This window comes from Haemorhous mexicanus, chromosome 3, assembly GCF_027477595.1.
Source record: "Haemorhous mexicanus isolate bHaeMex1 chromosome 3, bHaeMex1.pri, whole genome shotgun sequence".
Taxonomy (NCBI): domain Eukaryota; kingdom Metazoa; phylum Chordata; class Aves; order Passeriformes; family Fringillidae; genus Haemorhous; species Haemorhous mexicanus.
The window spans coordinates 14,072,183-14,082,987 of NC_082343.1; the positions used below are offsets into that span (position 1 = coordinate 14,072,183).

Genomic DNA, 10,805 nt, shown 5'->3' on the forward strand with positions numbered 1-10,805 from the left:
CTGTGGGTGGGGTTGTTAGGTGTGATAGCGGAGAGCTGCTCTGCCAAAGCTCCTTATGGCTCCAAGGACTGGAAATGTGGCCAGGACAAACCCTGGGGCACCCACTGACTTCTGCAGCTCCCAATTTTTGCTCAGTGGAAGTTCACCTGGAGGAAGAGATGTGGGGCTCGACTGTGTCATGCTGTGCTGATGGCCCCAGCATGAGCCAAAAGCCTGGGGCAGCAGGCTGGGGCACTTTGGGTGCCAGGACTGGAGACAAACCAGCTGGGGAAGAGATTCTTTCGTTCTCTGGTCTCACCTTCCCTATAATGGCTAAAAGGGGAAGGATTGGGGTCAAAGCAAGAGAAGTACATTTTTTTGTTGTTGTTGTTTCAAATCAGACCTTTTCCTGTCCATGAAGAGCTTTTTCTCCCACACCAAGTTACCAACTCTGAAAGTTGTCTTGTGCTTTATTCACGTTAAAACAAAAACCCTCAGCGCCATGCTTGGGGGCAGTGACCTGCACGGACAAGGGAACAGAGCCTGGAGGGGTGAACCTCCGCCCACCACAACAGGCAGCTGAGGCATAACAAAGTCAAACGCGCTGTTCTGAGAGCCCTGAGGGGTGGGAAAAGTGCACAAGCCACAAAGGAAGCATGCACTGAGCACTCGGTCGCTGCCAGAGCTGTAACCACACAGGGTTACCGTAGCAGCGACCATCAGCTTCATCTGATAAAAATAAGCAAGGAAGTCAAGTGTATGAGAGGGAGAGGATGTCAGAAGCCAAGCATGAAAATGTCACTGCAGCTCCGCTTTCATTTTCAGTGCTTCCTTCTTCATTCTGCCCTCAGCCAGACCAGGAGCCCAGGTATTTCCTGCCCTCTGTGTCCCAGAGCGTGTCCTGCCTCTGTCCCAAACGTCCCCTGGCCCAGGGGTGCTCGTGGCCGCCTGCTGTGTGCACAGTGCCCTGCCATAGATGCCGGGAGCCTCATGCACAGCCTGCATCTCTGCTGCAAGCTGCAGGGATGGAGCAGCTGGCAGAGCCTCAGAGTCCAGCGGCAGCCTGGAAGGTCCCCACCTCCTCCAGGGTCGCACTGGCTGCTGCCTTTGGCTCTGGAACTGCAAGGGTGAGGATCAGCACAAGGGGAAACACGGGAATATAATCCCAGTGTGGTCACTGCCATGTAGCAGCCTGCTCCTGCTGTTCTCCACACTGAGAACAGCTCGGGGTGAGGAGGTGGCTCAGGTTTGTGGCTTTCTCCAGCTGTGCCAGGGCAGCAAAAAAGGGCGACTGTACTGCAGGGGTTTGAGCTCTTCCCCACAGGTTCTCTGCATTCAGAGGTATGAGCCAGGCAGGTTACAATCAGCTCAACAAATATTTGTCAAGCACGAGCCTTCCTGAGCGGTGTTTGACCACTCTTTTCCACTGCAGTTGTTGCCAGCGCTGCCAAGCCTGCCGTGGATGCTGCCTGCGGGGTGAGGACTGACCCCTGCTGCCCCTGGAGCTGCAGCCACACTTCCCTGCTGAAAGCCCGGTTTGTGGCCAGGGGACAACACCACCGGGTCCCCCGGCGTGGAGGTGAACTGGCTGAAGGTAGCTGGTGGGGCAAGCAGCAGAGGTGGAGCTGCTTTCCATGTTCCCTTGGGTGGGAAAAGCCTTTCCAGTGTGCCAAGGAGGCTGTGTGTGTGTGTGTGTGTGTGTGTGTGTGTGTGTGTGTGTGTGTGTGCAGTGGGATTTGCCTCTCGGTGCCCTGCCCTCCCCTGCTCCAGTGCCCACAGCTTGCTTCACCCTCTGCTCAGCCTCCTGAGTAATTGGCACATTCGGGCATGGATTCGGTGGGTTCCATCCAGCTGCTGGGATTTGGGATACCTTCACAAGAGGGCAAGGCAGAGGCAGCTTTAGAGCAGGGTTTCCTGCATGAGCTTGCTCTGACAGTAGGACCAGGGGAGCTTTGCAGGGGCTCTTCAGTCCCTGCCAGGCTCAGCAGATCCTGCTGGGGCCATTATCCCCCGCACTCAAGGACAAAGGGATTTTGTAGTGGGCAGTCTTATGACCTGTCTCTATCCATGGGGCTCTCAGCTGACCTGAAATGGGATTTGCCCAAATCTGCAGCACTCGGATGTGGATTCCTGGCTGGGTGTGCTGTGGGTGCCTCAGTGTGGAAGAGGGAAGAGCCTGTGGGCATTCAGATGGGGCAGGGGAAAGTCGTGCTGCCTGCTACTGTGCACCCCACTGGTGCTCCCAGATGGACTCCCGAGCTGTCCTGGCCCCTTCCAGGGCCTTTCTCAGCTGCCTGTTTGCTGCAGCATGTTTCACAGACTGCACCCCGTCGTCCATGTGCTCCTTTCCATCCAGAATCCTTTCTGCTTTCTCTCAGTAGCAGCCCAAGCGAATTCTCCAGGATTTCCTATCTCTGCCTTACTTGATCTGAGCAACTAAACCTCTGTAACTAGTCCTGACCTCTGTAAAATGGGATTGGCCACAGAATGCAAGTATAATATTTCAGTATTTTCTTCTTTATAGGGACTTGCCATCAGTGACTTTCCATACCTGTATCTCCCAACAAGCCTGAGATATTTGTGTACAGGGAAGGTTCCTGGTGTGATGCAGCAGCAGTCACTTTTGAGGAAACCTGATCAGAAGAAATTTCCAGAGCCACTGCTGTAAGAAGAAATGGTTTATTTGGCTGAGTTTTACCCAGAGAGCCAGCAAAAGCTCCAGACCCTGGAAGAAAGGACCCCAAAAGCTTCAGACCCTGTGATGCCACCTCCCACCCTGGCACTGGGCTAGTCATGCTAAGCTGCCTCCATCGTAATTAAAATCTGGGTGTTTAGTCTGAGGTAGTTGTTAAGTCTCCTGCTGTACTCCATGGAAGGAAGTAAACATCTCCAGAAGGTGAATCATTTTAACAGCCTATCTGGAAAGAATGTCCTCAGGCCAGCAAGAGGATGGAGATAACCATGGAGTTGATTAGAGGGGTGGAGCAGCTCTCCTAAGAGGAAAGGCTGAGAGAATTGGGACTGTTCAGCCTGGAAGAGAAGGCTTTGGGGTAACCTAATTGCAGCCTTCCAGTACCTGAAGGGAGCCTACTGCAAGAAAAATGGAGAGGAACTATTTAGGAGGGCCTGTAGTGACAGGACAGGGGGAATGGCTTCAAACTCAAAGAGAGAGTAGGTTTAGATTAGACTTTAGGAGGAATTCTTTACTGTGAGGGTGGTGAGGCACTGGCACAGGTTGCCCAGAGAAGTTATGGATTAGCCATTCCTGGAAGTGTTCAAGGCCAGGCTGGATGGGGCCCTGAGCAACCTGCTTTGGTGGAAGGCATCCTTGTCCATGGCAGGGGGCTGGAACTAGATGATCTTTAAGGTGCCCTCCAAACCCAAACCCAAACCATTCAATGTTTTTGCTTGCCCAGCTTTCAAGCAGCTGAATCCATAGGAGGTGAACCTCACTCTTAGTTTATTTTGTACTTTCACCTTGTTGGGTTTGCCCCTTCACATGTCAATGCCCCCTGTTCTGTAGTGCAAAAAGGTTAATGCATCCATGGCCAGCCATTCTGTGTGAGCCCAGTGGACTGAATTTGCTGGAAAATTCACATTTCTTAAAAAATAAGCCCAAACCAGCAGGACATCAGTCACATGAAGTGACACAACTGGTGAAAAAAAACCCAATTGTGAAAGGGAAGAATGAGGAACACGCAGGCAGGACTGCAATGAAGACCATGGAGGTAGAAGGAGAGGTGTCAGGGACAAACCACACGCAGCTAGTTCACAAACTCTTAATGAGGTTCCTCCCACCTGAGCTGAGGAAAACAGACCAAGGAGGTTAAATAGACTCCCTGCCTTTTGTCTGCAGCCCAGCTGTAGGGCCTGATCCTGTTTGCTCCCGTGCTCCCACAGCAAAAACCTCTGGGTGTACATGGATCTTGCACAGTACCCCATCTTTTTGTGTGTGTCAGAGATTCATGCAGCAAATGGCAGACAAGCACAATCTGCTCAACAGGAATCACCTCAGTGTCTCAGGAAAAGTTGTTATTTCCACTCCAATTTTTCATATTAAAATGTTGAGGACTTAAGTATTTCTCTTAGGTGTTTTTCTGTCCCCACTCATCAGTCCAGGTACGTGGTGGCTCACATGGGTAGGCTGGCTGGACAAGAGTCTCCCCACAGGTCTCCAGGGGATGCTGGTCTTTCAACCTCCTCTCCTGGGGTCTCACAACCAGTCAGTCCCACCAGGAAATAAAATGCAGGGACCAGCAGCATGCTAGAGGGAACAGCAGCTTCCCCTGCCCCTCACCAAGCACAGCAGGCTCCAGAGCACCCTTGGAAACATTTCATGGGAGGGCAGAGTGTCGGAACCCAGGAAATTCCTCTGGCTGCCCTAGAGAACTCGATCCCCTGCCCAGGGGGCTCAGAGACCTTGGCACAGAGCCCAAGACCCCTGTGCCTTTGATTTAGCTCTTGGAAAAAATGGTTACCAACCTCATATGAAGGATTATAAGCCACAAAAATTTAAGTAGAATGATAGTGAATTTATCACGGGGTGAAAAATAGATTTTTAGAGTTTTTAGAATGGGGGGTCAGGAGGCAAGATAGAGGAATCGAGGCATGTCCAGCCTTTCTCCTTCTTCTTCTTCTTGGCCTCCATCTTCTGCTGTGATGTTGGCACTTTTAGAATGGTTTAGAGTAGAAGCTCACTGTCTAACATAGGTGATAGGTATTGGAAAGTAATTGTAAACATTGTACACGTGGGTTTTAGTATAAAAAGATAACAGCAGAGCACCCAGCAGCAGTGGAGAGCAGCAGCCTGCCATTCGTGCAGCTGCAGCAGTGTGTGACAATGCCTGGGTAGTAAAGCCAGCTGTGAGCAGCACAGATGAAAAACACCATAAAAAACACGGCAGGAGAAGCACAACGATGAGAGCACAGTATTTTCACTTTCCATCTGTCGATGCCTGCCTAGTGGTAACCAGAAGGAGAGGTGAGAAAATGATGCCTCTGAAGTTTTATTCCGTGTCTTATCTGCTATTTGCCGTGTTACAGAAAGGCCCAGTCTAGAGCTACTTCAATGATCAGATGCTCAACACAAAGATGTGTGGAAGGGCTTCAGGTTTAGCACCTATTTTCTTCGCTTGGCTGCCCCAGTCCTCTGGACAAAAGCAAGTCTGGGGAAACGACTGCCAAAGCTTTGCCAGTGACCAAAACACAGCGGAGGACTGGCAGGAGGACGAGCAACCGACAGGAGCTGATAACAAGTTGCCTTTGCTAATTGCTGTTTTTAAAGTCCAAAGTCGCTGGAAAAAATGAGTAAAGTTAGATTTCGCACACTACCGACAAGAAGAAAGTGCACTGGAATGTCTGAGTCACCGCTCTGAGCACTCCTAATTACACAGAGATACAGTTTTTATGTGCTGTGTTACATATTACAAATGTGTGCAGAGGCTTCCAGCAGCCTGGTGTCTGTCTTCGGGAGCGTTGTTTACCAGAAGATTTGAGGCTGGCTGAGATGACCCAGTGGGCTGCAGTTAGAGGGGTGGGATTTCTGCAGGTGATTTTATTTGTTTGACACAAAATTGGAGCCGAGTCTGAAACCAGCAAACTGAAATAGCAGGTAATGATTTTCTGTCAAACGTGGGAGCTGGGTTTTTACCCCAGCCCACACTCACATGCAATGTGCCCTTCACCCTGGGTCTGAAACCTGCCACGGTGCTGGGGCTCTTGGCCGAGACTCTCACACATAGAACGGGTTTGCTCTGCGTGCGTGTGCCAGCCCCTTGCTGGCAGCCTGAGGTGTTTGGGAACCAACTCTGGTCCAAACCTCACAGTCCGAATTGAGATGATTGCACAGGGCAGGGCAGGGCTGGTCCCTGCTGGTGGCGAGTCCCGCGTTGGGGGCAGTGACCTGGGGGGGTTTGTCCTGGCGTGTCTGGGCACAGCAAGGGCAGAGCAACATCTGCCTCTGCTAGAGGATGCTGCTCTGGTGGCTCCTGGACCAAATCTGCCAGCCCTGGGTGGGACCCTCAGGCACGCAGAGGCACCTCAGAAGGCAGAGGGTGCCTATGCACAGGCTCACACATTCCTCCTCGGTGGTCAGGTGGCCTTCCCGGGTAATCCCAGGGCAGCCAGCTCTGGGCCCTGTCAGGAGACAAGTCTCCTGTGGCCCACGTGGACCATGAGCTGCAGAGCCAACTCCAGTCTGCTCCGCGAGGTGCAAAGATGTTCTTCCACTGAGTGACCTCCTGGGATGCTGGTCCCGAGGCTGTGGGCAGAGCTCAACTCCAGAGGCAATGCCAGCCCCCAAAACTGAGTACACTGATAGTACTTTTCCTGGATTACCTCCACACTCATGTGACCAAGCTTCCCAACAAAGCAGGCAAGCAATTAAAGAGCTGAGGCCTCGTTAAAACAGCTAAGCACACCACAGAGCTTGTGACAGGTAGCTGGTGTCTCCAGCATGACTGCCTGATAAGAGTGAGGCTGTGGAAAAATCCAGCGTGGAAAGGGTTAGGACCTCAGTTGGGTAATTCCTTTAATAAGTTGTTTTGTCATAAACCATATGATTCAAACAGGCAGGAACAGGGGCAGGAGGAGGATGAGGAAGATGGAAGGCTCCTCATAGCCCCCTCAGGCTGTGGAGGCTGGAGGTCCTTAACTGCTGGTGACTAATGTTGTTATCTATTTTTTTACCCTTTTGAAGTGGTAATGTTTCATCTGTGGTTTGGCCTCTTTATTCTTTTGTTCAAAACAAGGCTTGTTTGCCTTTTCCTTCTTATCCCCCATGGTTCCCCTCCCCTGGGATGGGAGGTATGGGTGGGGAAGCTCACCGTATCCCTGAGGATGAGGATGTGCAGCCCCATACAGCAGACTGCAGATGAGGGGGGAAAAAAGGTAATTTATGAGTGTTGGGCCCCAGGTTTGTATCCTCTCCAGAAGAGAGGATATCATCCTCTGCAGCAAGGACCCCAACCCTTCCAGCTTCACTGCCACCAACATTTCCCCAGCCAAGGAGCAGATCAGAGAGAGGACATCATTGCACTGACATGAGGGGGTTTTTTTTGTTTGTTTTTTTTTAATTATCCATTAAAACAACTCCTGTTGGCTTTCTGCTAGCCCAGATTCCCAGGAGACCCCCACATGGTGAGGGACCCTGTGTCTCCCCGCTCCCAGGGCAGGGGTAGCTGATGACCAGAGCCAGCTGATTGCTGCAGGTACAGGCAGTTGTGTGGTGGCCACAGCTCTCTGAACATGTTAGGCAAGCTGGCGTCCCAGGCTGCTTGGTTGAGTCCCCTGGGCCTGGCTTTCCACTGCACCAGGGTTTTTTCCAGCACAATTATTATATTTTCCATCCTAGGCTGGGGATGGCGCCTGCTTATCAGTGTCACTGTTACCCCGAGAGGGAGAGATGCCCTGTGGCACGATGCACCAGCAGCAGGGCTGGAGGTGCCTTGTCTGCTTTCCAGCCAGGTCTGGGAGAGCAAAGGGGGCTGGGCAGCTTTCCTGGGCAGCAGTGGCACGTGCTGGGATGTGCTCCTGCGTGTTGGAGCGCCTCAGCCTCTGGTGTGTGCACAGGAGATGTTCAGCTGCCTGTGAGACTAGGTTTTCCCCTGGTGACAGCACTGGGAGGGAGTGTGAGCACGTCTGTGGGGTCACTGGGTCTGCCTCCTGCTCCCCAGGGTGTGACAGACTAAGGCAGGTCTGGTTTCTTTTGGGGAACAGTTCTAACAGGCTCAGATGACATAAGAAATGACCTGAAACAGAGCTGAGACACAGAAAACATGACAAATATAATGGGAGCTCTCTGGTAGCGGCAGCCTGGGGTGTTTTGTGGTGGCAGGTCAGTGTCACGAGATGGGCAAGGGGAAGGGGGGCCTTCTCCCAGCTCTTGTCTACTTTTCCCCTTTTGGAAAGGCGTTGTTTTTATATTTGACATCCAAACACTTTTCTCTCAGCTGCGAAATGAAGCTCTGAGTGTTCCACTCCTCTCTTTGAAGGGGTCATGGAGGGGGCTGAAATGTGAGCCCGGATGCAAAGGTGCAGATTCAGCCTCAGTATCACAGACTACACCGAAGGAGCCACAGCTCTTCCCTCTTCTGGAGGGATAATTAATCCCCTGAGGTGGCTGCTGGCTGCAGTTTTGGGGAACCAGTTTGCAAGTGAGGGACTAGAGCACTAAGGACCAGCTACTAGAGGCAGCTGAGGGCGCAGAAAGGGAGGAATATTTAACTTAAACAAGAATTTTAAGCTTGGGGCCAGAGTGGCTGTGCTTGTGAGAACAGAATGGAGGGGGATCTAATTTTTAAATAAGTGCCACCTCACCTCTGCCTCGTGCCAGCCTCCCCCACCCTCTCCCCAGTTATAGGCTCTTTACCACGATGCAAAAGGAAAAAAAAAAAAAAAGAATAAAAAGAGAACAGGGAAATTCTTGAGATTCTTTCCAATGGAAAAAATGTCTCCACTTATCACTCAGTGTCAACAGCAGCAGACACCTGTGCTGAAACACCCAGCGACAGGGCCAAGACAAAAGGTGACCTAAAGCCTCTGCTCCTGCATCCCCCAGGGGCACACAGGCAGGACAATGGATTTGGACACTTCTCCATCGGCCCGGTGGGGCTGTGGCCAGTGCCTGCAGGGCTGTGAGGAGGCTCTGAGGAGGCAAAGCTGGCAGCATCCCGAGGCCAGGAAATGCCTACAGCCCTGGAGCCAGGTGCTATCACAGTCCCTAATTAGACTGTCACCTACTTATCCCTCCCTCCTGCCCACCCTCCCTCAGCTCTTGCTCCATCACCCTGGCATGCTGCTCTGCCAGTGACAGGGTTATTGGCTCTCCCGGTGCCACAGCAGGGCACACCTGAGCCAGGTGCTGCCCATTGTCACCTGCTGGGAATGCCGGGCCCTTCAGGTATCCCTGCTGCCTTTGGGGATTTCTTGGCCAGCCCATCAAAGCTCCTGCTCTTCCCACTGCCTCGTCCATCAGTCTCTCTGATAACCAGCACTCAGACTTTCCCCCATTCCTTTCCTGCCTTTCTTCAAGTTCTTGTCCAGGGAAAATATCACAGTTTTGGGGAAGAGGACCTCCAAGCATTGCAGCAGCCTTGTGTTTTTTGGGTCCTATGCAATGCCAAGCTGTTGGTAGGAAGGCACTACAACCTGACAATCCGGTCAGGGGAACACCTGCTTCCCATCCCTCAGTCCTCACCCATTTCCTGTGTGATGTTGAGCAAGCTGCTGATTTTCTACATTAATTTCTTAATTAATGCTAACACTTCAGCTGGATTCCTACCTGTGAAGTATAGAAATAATGATCATAATATTAATAACGATAATAATGCTACTAATAATGAAGGCCATTCATAGAATGTGCAGCAACACCCTGCATGTGAAGACAGAGATGGTAAATTATAAGTGAATGTATAATCATGGTCAGAAAAGACCTTTAAAGGTCACCTGTCCAACCCCCCTGCAATGAACCTACACCACCAGACATCACTGCACGTGTCTCCATCATGTTTCTTTCCTTATTTCTGTGGCTGCTGCATTCCTCCTGGCTTGGTCAGTGATGATGCTGTTGAGGTGTTTTCTAAATAGAGACAATGATCTCACACAGTCAATAGGATTTAATTTATCCTGCTAGGAAGATACATCCTGGTTAAGGTTCATGCATCCACCAGAATGGAAATTTGGCTCATACCTGCCTCCAAGACCTGGTACATCCTGGCTGATGTTTTTTAGCTGAAGTGCTTGGATTTGGTGTGTGATTGCTCTCAGCACCTCTTACAGCAATGCAGATGTGTCAGGGGGATGCCTAAACCTGACCTTTCCCAGTGCAGGTTTAACTGTTCAATCCCATATTTTATTTTATTTTTGCTAATAGAGATCAGAAACAGTGAGAGTTTACTAGTATTGCTCTATCAGCTGGAAAAGTGACTTTTTCTCCTCTTATCCAGCAATTTCCCCCAAATCCAACCACCAAGCAGCATCCGCTAAGCACTGCATAATTCAGCATCATTTGGTGCCTGTAATTCCACAATTACTCTTCAAGGCTCATTTGCTCCAAGGTCTTCAGGCTGTAAAGTTATGGGAGTGTGGTTAGTTGATTTTCAGGAATGTCTGCTCTCTGGCAGGGGCTGGAGAAGGAAAGAACCAAAAAAGAAATGCATGCAAATTCAATGACATAGCAGGAACTTTAGAGGCATTTCAACACAGCAATACCCACAGGCAAAGGAATTGTAATTGTGCAGGGGAAATACAGCCTTGCCAGCTCCTGCGATTTTATCAGGAGTCTGGTAATTTCCAGAGTGTCCTTAAAAGCCCAGCTGCTGGAGTCATCTCATTGTTAGGGAGTCTTAGCTTCCTTTTAAACGAAAAAGAGCATTTCCAGTCTTTTTTTTTTTTCTTTTTTTCCCCAGAGAAAATCTTTAGAAAGTAAAGTAAGCTGAAGGTTCAGACATGGAAGGAAAAGAGAGCTCAGGTCATATCAGAACTAAGCAGAACATTAATGCAAAGCTCCATGAACAAAGCCATGCTTATCCAGTGGGGTTTTTTGGTTTTGGAAAAACTCAGTGCCAAAACAGAACTTGCCACCATTTTTACCTGAACATCTGATTTGCAATCACTTGTGCTTGGCTGTCCCAGTCCTTTCTTGGAAAAGCCTGTGGTGGCTCCAGGCTGGGGCAGGAGGAGATGTCAAGGCTCTACCCGTGCTCTTTTTCTTTCTCCTCTCCTCATTTTCACCTGTGACCTGCAGTTCTCCAGCTCTTGGGGCCCTGGGAGTGTTTGCAGGGCAGCTGGGCCCTTGATGGGATGAGTCCTGAGGAGTGCAGGCTCCA

At 50.8% G+C, this 10,805-nt stretch overlaps 1 long non-coding RNA gene across 1 annotated transcript; it reads left to right on the forward strand.

Annotated features, from left to right (window-relative positions):
- The first annotated feature begins 666 nt into the window (after positions 1-666).
- LOC132324601 (uncharacterized) lies at positions 667-5,422 on the forward strand. Its single transcript, XR_009485681.1, has 3 exons — positions 667-847; positions 1,412-1,573; positions 2,504-5,422. It is a non-coding gene; the product is annotated as an uncharacterized LOC132324601 (long non-coding RNA).
- The last annotated feature ends 5,383 nt before the right edge of the window (positions 5,423-10,805 follow it).